General features: G+C 45.5%; 1 non-coding gene and 1 pseudogene across 1 annotated transcript; one reads left to right on the top strand and one right to left on the bottom strand.

Annotated features, from left to right (window-relative positions):
• Positions 1–57: 57 nt before the first annotated feature.
• The window catches only part of LOC133300878 (uncharacterized), a 98,371-nt pseudogene continuing 85,498 nt past the window's right edge, over positions 58–12,930 (bottom strand).
• Positions 4,709–4,813, top strand: LOC133300884 (small nucleolar RNA R71). Its single transcript, XR_009750110.1, has one exon. It is a non-coding gene; the product is annotated as a small nucleolar RNA R71 (small nucleolar RNA).

The raw sequence follows: 12,930 nt of genomic DNA, 5'->3' as shown, positions 1-12,930 counted from the left end.
CAATAGAGAGTCATTGCTCACGGGAATCAGACGAGAGTTAATAAAATTCATCCATACCTTTGCTTCGAATTTGAGTTGCTTCCTAGGGATGGATTCCTTTGTTCCCCAGGTTGCTCCTTCTGAGCCTATTTCTCGAAGCACTTCTCCAGTTATGGCCTCATCTCCTCGGCCAGCACAGTATCTATCAAACTCATCTTGTTCAGCAGGAACTGAAGCAGTGTTGTATGCTTCGTTGATTTCTTCAAGGGAGAAGTCTACTTTCACGCCTCTGATGAGGAGTTTTGGGAGATCTTCTTTCTTCATCCCCTCCAAGAATGCAGTCACGAACTCGGTGCGAGCTCTTGAGGGAGGCTCAACGAAGAGTTCCCAATCCAGTTCTGCTATATCCTCGGTCAGCCATCGGTCGAGATCTCCGTGTTTGGAGCTACTGAGGACTATGGACTGTGGTTTGCTCAGGCTTGAGCTTTTTCCCTGTTCGGGTCCTCTTCTTGGAGACACTTTTCCAAACACCAACTGATAGGGGGAGCAGCCAATGGGTGTTCGATAAGCTGTCCGATACGCCCATAGGGAATCATCCAATTTATTGGACCAATCTTTTCTATCTGTGTACCCCTGTCACTGATAATTGTTCTAGGGGTTCCAAATCGAGTGAAAATATTCTTCTTGATGAACTTCAGCACTATCCTGGCATCATTGGTGGGGGTAGCAACAGCTTCTACCCATTTCGACACATAGTCAACTGCAACAAGTATATACTTGTTTCCAAAGGAAGGTGGGAAAGGCCCCATGAAATCAATGCCCCATACATCGAACAATTCAACCTCCATTATTGGAACAAGGGGCATTTCATGCTTTCTTGTAATGTTCCCTGTTCTCTGGCACCTGTCACATTTTTTAACAAAAACATTAGCATCTTTAAACAAGGAGGGCCAGTATAGACCTGACTGCAGCACTTTAGCTGCTGTTCTTGCTCCAGCAAAGTGTCCTCCATAAGGGGAGTTGTGGCATTGCTCCAGTATTTTCTGTTGTTCTTCTTCAGGGATACACCTTCGAAGTAATTGGTCAGAACACCTTTTGTAGAGCAAAGGGTCGTCCCAGAAATACTGCTTAGCTTCATGATGGAACCTCTTTCTCCCTTGGTGATTCAAGTGGTATGGCTCTATTCCGGCAGCCAGGTAGTTTGCAATATCTGCAAACCAAGGAGCTTGTTTTTCAGAGATCATCAGAAGCTGCTCATCAGGGAATGTCTCCTTGATATGATCTCCTTCTTGTGGCCTTGCTCTCTCTAATCGAGATAGGTGGTCAGCCACCTTGTTATCACTTCCTCTCCGGTCCTTGATCTCAAGGTCAAATTCTTGGAGCAACAGTACCCATCTAATTAGTCTTGGCTTGGCATCCTTCTTAGCAAAGAGTTGCTTGATTGCTGAATGATCAGTGAATACTGTGACTTTGGAGCATATTAGATATGAACGAAACTTGTCACATGCAAATACAACTGCCAGCATCTCCTTCTCCGTCACTGTGTAGTTGGCTTGTGCCGGAGTAAGAGTTCTACTAGCGTAGTAAACAGTTCTGAAGACTTTGTCTTTTCGCTGCCCAAGAACTGCTCCCAAGCCGAAATCGCTGGCGTCACACATTAGTTCAAAAGGAAGACTCCAATCTGGGCTTTGAATGATGGGTGCGGACACCAGCCTCGACTTGAGCTCCAGGAAGGCTGTCAAACATTTTTCATCAAAATTGAACTTCCTGTCTTGCTCCAGAAGTTCACAAAGTGGTTTGGCGATTTTGGAGAAGTCTTTAATGAAACGTCTGTAGAACCCAGCATGTCCCAAGAAGCTTCTGATCCCTTTTACTGTGGTAGGGGGAGGTAGCTTCTCAATTGCTTCCACCTTAGCCTTGTCCACCTCGAGGCCCTTGCTTGAGATTTTGTGTCCTAGCACAATGCCTTCTCTTACCATGAAGTGGCATTTTTCCCAATTCAGCACTAAATTGCTCTTGACACATCTTTTCAATACCTGTTCAAGGTTATTAAGGCAAGTAGGAAAAGAGCAACCAATGACAGAAAAATCATCCATGAAAATTTCTACTGCTTCTCCTACCAAATCAGTAAACAAAGCAAACATGCATCTTTGAAAAGTTGCAGGGGCATTACATAGCCCAAAAGGCATTCTTCTGAATGCAAACGTCCCAAAGGGGCACGTAAAAGTGGTTTTGTGTTGGTCTTCAGGAGCAACCGGGATTTGGTTGTATCCCGAATACCCATCTAAGAAACAAAAGAATTCTTTCCCAGCTAGATGATCCAGCATTTGGTCAATAAAAGGAAGGGGGAAATGATCCTTTCGGGTAGCATTATTTAATTTCCTGTAGTCTTGACAAATCCTCCACCCAGTTATTTTTTTGGTGGCTATTAACTCTTGTTTGTCATTTTTAACTACAGTAATGCCACCCTTTTTTGGAACGCATTGCACAGGAGCAACCCATTTACTATCTGAGATGGGATAGATTATACCTGCATCAAGCCATTTGATGATTTCTTTTCTTACCACCTCCTTCATATTGGGATTCAGCCTCCTTTGATGCTCCACAGATGAGCTGTCAGGGTCTTGGAGCAAAATCTTGTGCATGCAAATTGTTGGGCTAATTCCTTTTATGTCAGCCATGGTCCAGCCGATTGCTCCTTTGTAATCTTTGAGCTTTTGTGTGAGTTGAAGTTCCTGTTCATGGGTTAGCAAAGAAGAAATAATCACAGGGAGAGTGTTGTCTTTACCCAAATAAGTGTATTTCAGGTGTTCAGGTAAGGGTTTTAACTCCAAGGTAGGTGGTTGCTCTACTGAAGGCAATTTCGGTCTTTGCTCCTGCTCTGATCGGTTTAAGGATTCAAAGACCCTTTCTTTCCTTCCCTGGGGTTGGTGGAAACTGATGGATGCAAGGTATTCTTCCAGCTCTTCAAAGTCCTTCATGCCTATCTCTGGCTGCAAATGCTCCTGCTGTTCTTCTCTTATGACCGACCGACAAGGATCGAAATGCTAGAGCATTCCTCAGTGTTATCTTCATCAAACTTTATTGCTTTCATGACATTAAACTTCACTTCTTCTCCGTTTACACTCATAGAAAGTTCACCCTTTCTGACATTTATGATAGCATCACCGGTAGCCAGGAATGGTCTGCCCAGAATTATTGGAACTTCTTGATCTGCTTCAAAATCTAAGATGATGAAGTCAGCTGGTAGAATGAACTTGTCTACTTGGACAAGGACATTCTCAATTTTTCCTTCTGGCTTGGCTATAGATCGGTCTGCAAGTTGAAGAGTGACTGTGGTTGGTCTTGCTGCTCCTATGTCAAGCTGCTTGAAGATGGAAGCTGGCATTAGATTTACACTTGAGCCCAGATCACAAAGTGCCCGACCAAGATAGTTCTTCCCAACTGTACACGGGATGGTGAATATACCAGGATCCTTTAGTTTGGGAGGAATTTTAGTCAGGTACTTGCACGATTGTTGAGAGAGAGGAGCTACGTCTCAAACTCTTCGATCTTTCTTCTTTTTGACAAAATGTCCTTCATAAATTTTGCATACGAAGGCATTTGCTCCAGAGCTTCTACTAGAGGAATGTTTATGTGAAGTTGTTTCATCAAGTCGAGAAACTGGCTAAACTGCTTATCCTCGTGTTGCTTTTTCAACCTCTGTGGAAAAGGAGGCTCAATCGGTTCACTCCTTCTCTTGCATGGGGGAACATAAGTTGGAACTGAAACTGGTTCACTGACTTTTGTTGCTCCAAGGTCTGCTACAGGTGTTGCGTCATCCGGTTTGATTTCAGCAGACTCATTGCTCTGGACCTTCTCTTCTGGTCCTGTCTGAGCTTCAAGGTGTGAAGGGTCAGTGGCTTCTTCAACTTCCTTTCCTATGGGCTGTTTTGCTGGTTCGCGCTTTCGAGGTCGTGCCACTAAATCTGGGGGTGGTAAAGTCTTTCCATCTCGTAGGCTTATAGCATTACAATGCTCCTGGTTATCCTGAGACGGCTTTTCTGTGTCACTAGGGAGTGTCCCTGGTTGCCTCTGTTTGAGTGCTCCAGCCAGCTGACCAATTTGGGTTTCTAGGTTTCGCATGGCTGCGCTGTTCTGATTCATGTACTCCTTGACAGAAGTCTCAAAGGATTGGGACTTCCCTTCACCCTTATCCCAGTTTTGTTGGTTCTGCCTGGGATACGGGGGTCGGTTCTGGTAGTTTCCTCCACTACCTCCAGCATTATTCTGATTCCTCCAGCCTCGGTTATTGTTCCCTTGATAGTTGTCATTGCTCCTGTTGTTGTTGTCATACCCTCCTGCATAGCACACAGCAGCTAGATTGTTACAGTCCTCATATTCATGAGGACCTCCACAAGTGGGGCAACTCTGACTTGATTGAGTCAAGAGAAGTTGCTCAGTTGGTTTTTTCTGTTCCATGGGCTTCCAGTTTTTTATAGTGTTCTGGAGCGAAGCCATTTGTGCTGAAAGAGCATCAGCTGAGCTTAGCTCTAGAACTCCTGCTTTCTTAGGAGCACTGTGTCGTGTGGAAGGCCATGAAATATGTTTTTTTGAAAGTTTTTCCAACAACTGGTAGGTTTCTGGATAAGTAAAATCCAAAAGATCTCCCCCTGCAGCTGCATCAACAGTTGCTTTCAATGGTGGGGTTAAGCCATGATAAAACGTGTGAATGATGCCCCAATCAGAAACTCCATGATTCGGGCAAATTCGTATCAACTCTTTAAAGCGTTCCCACGCTTCATACAGACTTTCTCCATCATACATTTGAAAGGAAGCTATATCAGCCCTCACTTGGGCTTGTTTTGCTTGGGAGAAAAATCGGGTAACAAATTGTTCCGCCAATTGCTCCCAACTGGTGATGGAGTTTGGGGGCAATGTTCTCCTCCATTCTTTGGCTTTTCCAGCTAAGGAAAATGGAACAAATGACTGTGAGGGTCTTCCATGGGCAGTCCATGGAACTGACCAGCGTTCATAATCATTTGGAACATTGCAGGTTTTATTTCAAAGTTCGGGATATTCAAGGGAGGGGGAACATACCCTCGTTCTGGACCATTTCTGAAGGGAGCAGCCATATCATTCAATGATGGCCCTCTTCCTTCATTCGGTCCTTGTTCAGGCTCATGATTATGATTTCCATTGTTATCATTGTTTACAACCTCCTCCATTGTAATGTTTCTCAACCTTTGAATTCTTCTTCTATTTCTGAAGGTTCTCTCGGGTTCTGGATCAAAAAGTACTATTTCCAGTCCAAGTTCTGTAGGTTCTGTGCTCATACAAATGGAGGAGGTCTATCAAAACAAAAAGACTGCAATTAAACAACAAAAATGTTTCCTTAAAAACGCCCTTTCTTGCCAAATGATCCCCGGCAACGGCGCCAATTGCTTGGTCGAACCGAGAGCTGCTCGGGAATATCTTTTCAGAGAGCAAGAGTGCAGAGTAATAATCAGGATTGCCAACAGGAGCAATCTACTCTGACTAAGAGCAACCCTCTTCAACTATACGCAAGCGTACGTGTCAAGCAATATAGGGTATTGTAGCCCCAGATTTATCGTCCTCAGGGAGCAGTTGTGAAGTAAGAAGCGCTAAAGGAAACTTAATTTGTAAAATGGAGCAATAAAAGAAAGTACTATTCTCAGCTAAGCTTCACAAAGAGAAATCTCTGGGCAGCTAGTTAAACAATGTTAACCATTCTGAACCAGATGAGAGCAGTGAATGACTTAGCACGGTCATCGAATAAAAAGGCATCAATTTAAGTAACTTCAAGAGCAGTCAACGAAATGAAAGTAAGAGCATCAGCTGGTAAAACACAGTTCAGTTATCGTGAGGAAAAGGTTGTGATAGAAGTTTGAGTTAAGATTAATTTCAGAAAAAGTCAAGTAGGTGTTACGGGTTCCATGTTTTCATCCCTTTGGTTAACCCTGCTTGGTAGCATATTTTACAAGTGGATTTTGCTCCTTCCCTTGTTTTGCTATAGGTAAGCAGAGGGTAAGGCCTTACTCTCCACGTTACTCCATAGTACTTGGAGTTATATGCAAGGAAACCATGATGCCTTCTCAAAAGAGCATGGATTCACATGGCAGTGCTCCCCATTCCAGGTGTTTCTCCCTCCTTTCTTCAGGCTAAACTACCCCAGGATCTTGATAATGCTCCACACGCCTTTGTCAGTGTTTCATCAACCGAGTGGTCCCGGGATGAGGTTGCCAGCCCAAAGGGTTTCACAAAATCAATAAATTAAACCAAAGAGCAACTCAAAATTCATTTATAAAATATGTGTTCCTTACAAAGTTATCCTAAGACAACAGGGATTACTTCTATGGAACCCTCACCTACTTAGAGGAAGTTAGCTCCTAGTGAGCATTTTTTACAAAAAGAAAACAAAGAGATAACGAGTCCTAGGATGGGCGCTGATGATCTTTTTTTGAGGAATGCTTGTTCCTTTTATAGGGTTCTTCATTTGATCTTCATTGTTCCTTTCCTCAAGGGTCTTGCTCTGTTTAAATCCTCTTCAATGGTAGCTTTGCTTCTTGCCAGCTCAGCTCCGAATAGAAATCATCTCCAACGGTAGCCTTGCTTTTTGCCAGCTTGGCATTAAATGGAAGTGGTCCCCCTTGCTTTTGGCTCCCTTTGTGAGTGGGAGTATCGGATTCAGGGAGGCACCTCCACTCCTTCTGCTGCAGCTGACGTGGCGGCTTTTGATTGCTCAGCTTCTTTGCTTTCGTACTGTAGCAGAGGTAGCACCTCCACCTTTTCTGCTGTGGCTGATTTGGCGGCTTCCCATTGCTTCCTTTGACTGTTGTTGTACTACAACAGGCTTTTTTACCTTTCTGCGCGATATTCCTTCTTCTCTCTTCATTTTGTGGTTCCCTCTGATGGGCCTTAGGTGTCCTGAACAAAGAAAACTAACCCAATAGTCATATGAAAAAGATAATGTTAAATTTGCTCAAGGTCTACCTTAACTCCCACTTTCGGTATTGCTCTGGTCCACTTATTCAAAACAGTTGCTCTATATGGAAAGAAGAAGGTTGAGGGGAGTGATTTATAACCTAAACATGGGTTTTGTGGAACAATTTACACTTAATGGGCCTCAACTCTTGAGGACCATCAACAGGACCATCACAAGTCGGTAGGCAACAGATCCTACTCTACCAAGAATCTGGTATGGCCCAATAAACCGCGGGCTCAGCTTCCTCACTCTGAGTGCCCGTCCAACACCCGTGGCAGGTGAAAGTCTCACAAACACGTGCTCACCCTCACTGAACTCCAGTGGACGATGCTTGACATCGTAGTAGCTCTTCTGACGATTTTGCGCCTGCTTCAGCTTTTCCCTGATCATCTGGATCTGCAGGGTGGTATCTTGGACAAAGTCCAAGCCAAACAACTCACGATCCCCAACCTCCGATCAGCAGGTAGGTGTACGACACCTCCTACCGTAGAGCGCCTCGTATGGTGCCATGCCCAGGCTAGCATGAAAACTGTTGTTATAAGAAAACGCTACTAATGGAAGGTACCTATCCCATGCCGAGCCCTGCTCCAACGTGCAAGCCCGCAACATGTCCTCCAAGGTCTGGATAGTCCGCTCAGTCTATCCATCAGTCTGAGGGTGATAGGCTGTACTCAGTCTCAACTGCGTACCAAAAGCTCCCTGCAGCGCCTCCCAGAACCGAGATGTGAACTTCGGGTCCCTATCACTGATGATACTCACGGGCACCCTGTGAAGCCTCACAATTTCGCGAACATACAGTTTGGCCAACTGCTCTGTAGTGAAGCTCACCTTCACTAGAAGAAAATGGGCAGACTTCGTCAGTCTGTCCACAATGACTTATATCGAGTCACAGCCAACCTGAGTCTTCGGTAGACCCACAACGAAGTCCATGGAAATGCTCTCCCATTTCCACTCCGGAGTCTCAAGAGGTTGAAGTTTACCAGACGGCTTCTGGTGTTCAATCTTCACTTTCTGGCAAACCAAACACTTGGACACAAAGATAGCAACATCTTTCTTCATGCCCGGCCACCAGAAGTTCTTCTTCAAGTCTTGATACATCTTAGTAGCACCAGGGTGGATAGAAAACTGACCCTTATGGCCTTCTGCCATAACCTCTTCTGTCAACGGACCTCAAGGAACCACAATCCTCCGCTGGAACAAAAGCAATCCATCATCATTCCAAGACACACCGTCTTGGTTCTTCACATAATCCAGACACTCTCTCTGAACTTGTGCCTCTTTAATCTTTTCTAGTAGTTCATTCACAACATCTGATGCTTCCAACCCGAGAAGTACGCTCGCACACGGAGCGGTCACTGCCAAGTGGCGGAACTTCTCAACCACATCGAAGTTACCAAGTAGCAAACTGGATGAACTACTGGATTTCCGACTCAAAGCATCAGCTACCACATTGGCCTTGCCAGGATGATACCTTAGCTCGAAGTCGTAGTCCTTGATGAACTCCATCCATCTCCTCTGCCTCATGTTCAACTCCTTCTGGTCGAACAGGTACTTCAAACTCTTGTGGTCACTGAACACCACAAACCTCAAACCAAAAAGATAATGCCTCCAAATCTTGAAAGCAAACACAATCGCAGCCAACTCCAAATTATGAGTCGGGTAGTTCTCCTCATGAGGCTTCAACTGCCTCGAAGCAAAAGCAACAGCTCTACCAGACTGCATCAGCACACAGCCCAGCCCCTTTCCAGAAGCATCACAGTAAAGCTCAAACTGCTCCTCAGGATCAGGAAGGATCAACACAGGTGAAGAAGTCAATCTCTCCTTCAACTCCTGAAAGCACGCCTCACACTCGTGAGTCCACACAAATGGAGTCTCCTTTCGGGTAAGGCGAGTCAAAGGGAGAACCATCATGGAAAAACCCTTGATGAACCTCCGATAGTAACCTGCCAAACCTAAGAAGCTCCTCACCTCCGTAGCTGTCTTGGGTTTCTCCCAATCCAACACGGCCTCAATCTTGTTGGGATCCACTGCAACTCCATCTACTGAAATCACATGCCCCAGAAACTTGACTGATTTGAGCCAAAACTCACACTTAGAAGGTTTAGCATAAAGCTTTTTCTCCTTCAGCACTTGCAGAACAATCCTCAGATGCTCCGCATGCTCCTCCTCAGTCTTGGAGTAGATCAGAATATCATCAATGAAGACAATCACAAACTGATCCAGATACGGCTGGAAAATCCTGTTCATGTAATCCATGAACACTGCCGGCGCATTTGTGAGTCCAAACGGAATCACCAAATACTCAAAATGACCATATCTCGAACGAAATGCGGTCTTCGGGACATCCTCCGGCTTCACCCGAATCTGATGGTATCCGGACCGGAGATCAATCTTGGAATACACACAAGTGCCCCTGAGCTGATCCAACAGATCATCGATCCGAGGAAGGGGATACTTGTTCTTGATTGTCACCTTGTTCAACTGCTGTAGTCGGTGCACAATCGCATTGTTTCGTCCTTCTTCTTCACGAAGATGACCGGTTCTCCCCAAGGAGACACACTCAGTCGAATGAAATCTTTCGTCGAAAGATCTTCAATATGCTTCTTCAGCTCAGCCAACTCCGGTGGCGACATCCGATAAGGAGCTAAAGAAATCGGCCTCATACCGGGCAACAAGTCGATGGAGAACTCTATCTCCCGCTGCGGTGGAAACTCAGGAATCTCCTCAGGAAACACCTCCACGAACTCCCCCACCACAGGAATGCCAGTGATATCCTCCTGTGTCCCACTCGACAAACCACCCAACATGACATAACCCAATGCCCCTGCTCGCAACGCTCTCCTGGCCTGCAGCAGTGAAATGTATGGCGAGGAACTAGTTGTGGAATCACATGGAGACATCACCACGCGCTTTGCACAACAATCAATCAATGCACAGTTTCTAGACAACCAATCCATGCCCAGAATAATCTCAAGGTTGGCCATCGGCAATCCTATCAGATCTACCGAGAACTCACGGCCATCCCACTGAAACACTACATCGCGATGTACAGTGGTAGAATCACAAATCTCTCCGGTGGCGGTAGTCACCCGCAACGGTGGAGAAAGCACAGCACTGGGCAACTCAAGCCCCAAAGCAATCGGGGTAGCAACAAACGAAAGAGTAGCCCCAGAATCAAAGATAGCATCAACAAAAGAATCACCAATAGACACAGTACCTCTGACAAGGTTCGGAGCGCGGTCCGACTGCTGCCTATCCAGTGTATAAACTCTCCCAACAGAAGGTGGCACTACAGGTGCCGAAGAAGATTCCATCGGAACCATCTGCAAAGGAACTGCCTGAACAGCTGCAGCTCTCGCCGTCGACGACGGACAATCTCTAGAGAAGTGGCCCTCCTTTCCACACTTGAAGCACAACAACTGCCTCGTAGCACAGCGTCCCACATGCTCCTTCCCACATCCCGAACATCTCGGAGTGGTAGGAGGCCTAGCAGAACTCCCTGATGTGAAACAACTCTCTTGAACTGACCAGGCGCCTGCCTAGTCGCTAACTGCTTTCCCTTGCCCTTATCGGCAAACCTCTTGTCTTTCCAAGAAGTAGGAGCAGGAGTGGAACCACCTGTTCCCTTGCTCTCCTCAACCTTGGCCCTCTTGGCCTTGCTTGCCACGCAAACATCCTCGATGTCCTTACACTGCTGAACCAGTGTACCAAAGTCCCTCGAAGCAGCACCAGCAAGATGCTCAGCAATCACCTCACTAAGTCCCCTGCGAAACTTAGCTGCCAGAAACAACGGAGTAGGAGGAACCATCCGAAAGTGTGCAAACTTCACTAGCTCATTAAACTTAGCCAGGTACTCATCAACAGACATCGAGCCCTATACCAAACGATCAAACTCTCCCTGCTTCTTCTCCTGCGCATCATAGGGAAAGTATCGGCCCAGAAAGCACTCCTCAAAGAATGGCCACGTCATGACACAGCCCTGCTTCTCAAAAGCACGAGAGGTGTGCGTCCACCACTCATGGGCATCGCCCTCCAGTATGTAGGTCGAGAACATAAGCTTCTGTGGGTCTGTACACTGTATAACCCGAAAAAAACTTGTCCAGCGACTCTAGCCATCTCGCAGCAGTAATAGGATCCAAAGACCCCTCAAACACAGGTGGCTTATGCTTCCTGAAAGCATTCAGCCGGCGATCGATCACATCACGATCCTCAGCAATCCCCACAAGGGACTCCCCCGTCTCAGCGGCATGAGTAGCACTGCCGATGTGACTAAGGCTCTCCTCCTGAACACTAGGTGGAGGCGGTGGTGGTGGCGGCGGCGGCGGTGGAGCCTGTCCAACAGCAGGACCAGCTCTCATCTCCTCCAACATGACTCTCATCATCGTCATGTTCGCCATCCTGTTCGCCTCGAGGACTTCCTCAGTGGTCCTCCGGTTCACTTCACGAACCTCAGCTGCGGCTATCCGGTTCGCCTCGCGAACAACATCCATCATTGCCGCGTTGGCCACTCTAGCGGCCTCCTGATCGGCTAACCTAGCCGCCTGCATCTCAGCCAATACAGTCAGGATAGGATCGGGTTGATCCTCAGAAGTCTCTCGTGTTCTCCCAGACCTTACCATGACTCTGCACAAGTTACACAAATTATGAGTTGATCAGGCCCACGCAATGTGATCATATATACAGCATCATAATAAGATTCGACGAAGTAAACACAAAGACAGAAACAACCAAACAACCTAGCAATTGCAATACATACAGGCTTTTCCCTCTAACCATTGCTCTGATACCATAAATGTAACACCCCATATATATCCGGTAATGTTATCATAATATCGTATTAAGCTGCGCTTGATTAAAAAATACGGAATTACTTTTTCTTTTCAATTATGATGCCATTAACATTACCAACTTACTTAATAATCAATTAATAAAACATCGCCTGTATGTAATTGCAATAAAACAGCTAACTGAAATACCTCATAACATAGATAATATAAGTGTTGCTTTAGTCACGGAACTACAACAATGTAGACCAGACCATCTAGCAGTTTATACAACTCCAATCTAAAAGTACTAACAGAAAGTGTCATGGACAATCCCCATGCTCACTCAAATAAGGCAACATGCCCAACATCAGTCTCAGCAACAACATATCATAAATAGCGGAAAACATAAACAACATCCAAATCCAGTCATGCTAACATAAAGCAGTAAAACATAATCAGCTAAGCTCCGGCCTCCTACCGCCTGAGGCATCAGTACCCATACTACCTGATCCTGAAATAAGCATTCCCCAAACGTGGGGTAAGATCTCTAATCTAGAAATCTCAGTAAGTCAGTGAGTCCTCAAGGATCTTCCACCCTAAGCTCACTTACATGTGCAATATAAGTTCAAAAGCAGTTTATCATTTATCATTTCTAAAACAATGCAATGCAGCAGATAATCATGCCATGTGTGTAAATACTAATCTACTGGCCAGAGACAGTGCAGGTATACGTCTATCACCTACATACCGTGCAAGTACCACTTGCATTCACCCCGGTACACCGTCTTGTATGGCGCTACATACTCAGGCTTCCCGTCAAGATGAAACAACACATGCATATTAAAAGCCATTACATGTAAAGTTCAATCAACATATCAAATATCCAAAAGCATGTACACAACATGCATAAACCATACCCCCATGGGACATAGTGGAACCACAACATGGCTAAACCGAGAACACGAAAGCTTACCTCTAAGCTAGCTATCCAATGCCACAAGCTCAAAGTCCAATCACAGCAGATCACAATCTGATATGGACCAAATATAAATCAATAACATGCACCACATGCATACAAATTAAAGACAACGCCTTTTCATTACGCTTTATATCTTAAGGCTTCTCACCAAGCCATAAGCCCTTAATCACTTGATTCTGACTTAGTTTAATTAAAACAGAAGTTCAACTTCATCAATCTAG

Source organism: Gastrolobium bilobum, unplaced genomic scaffold (assembly GCF_033153095.1).
Source record: "Gastrolobium bilobum isolate Gb01-03AN ecotype WA unplaced genomic scaffold, APGP_CSIRO_Gbil_v1 utg7534, whole genome shotgun sequence".
NCBI classification, from domain to species: Eukaryota; Viridiplantae; Streptophyta; class Magnoliopsida; order Fabales; family Fabaceae; genus Gastrolobium; species Gastrolobium bilobum.
This window is presented reverse-complemented; position numbering and strand designations above follow the sequence as displayed.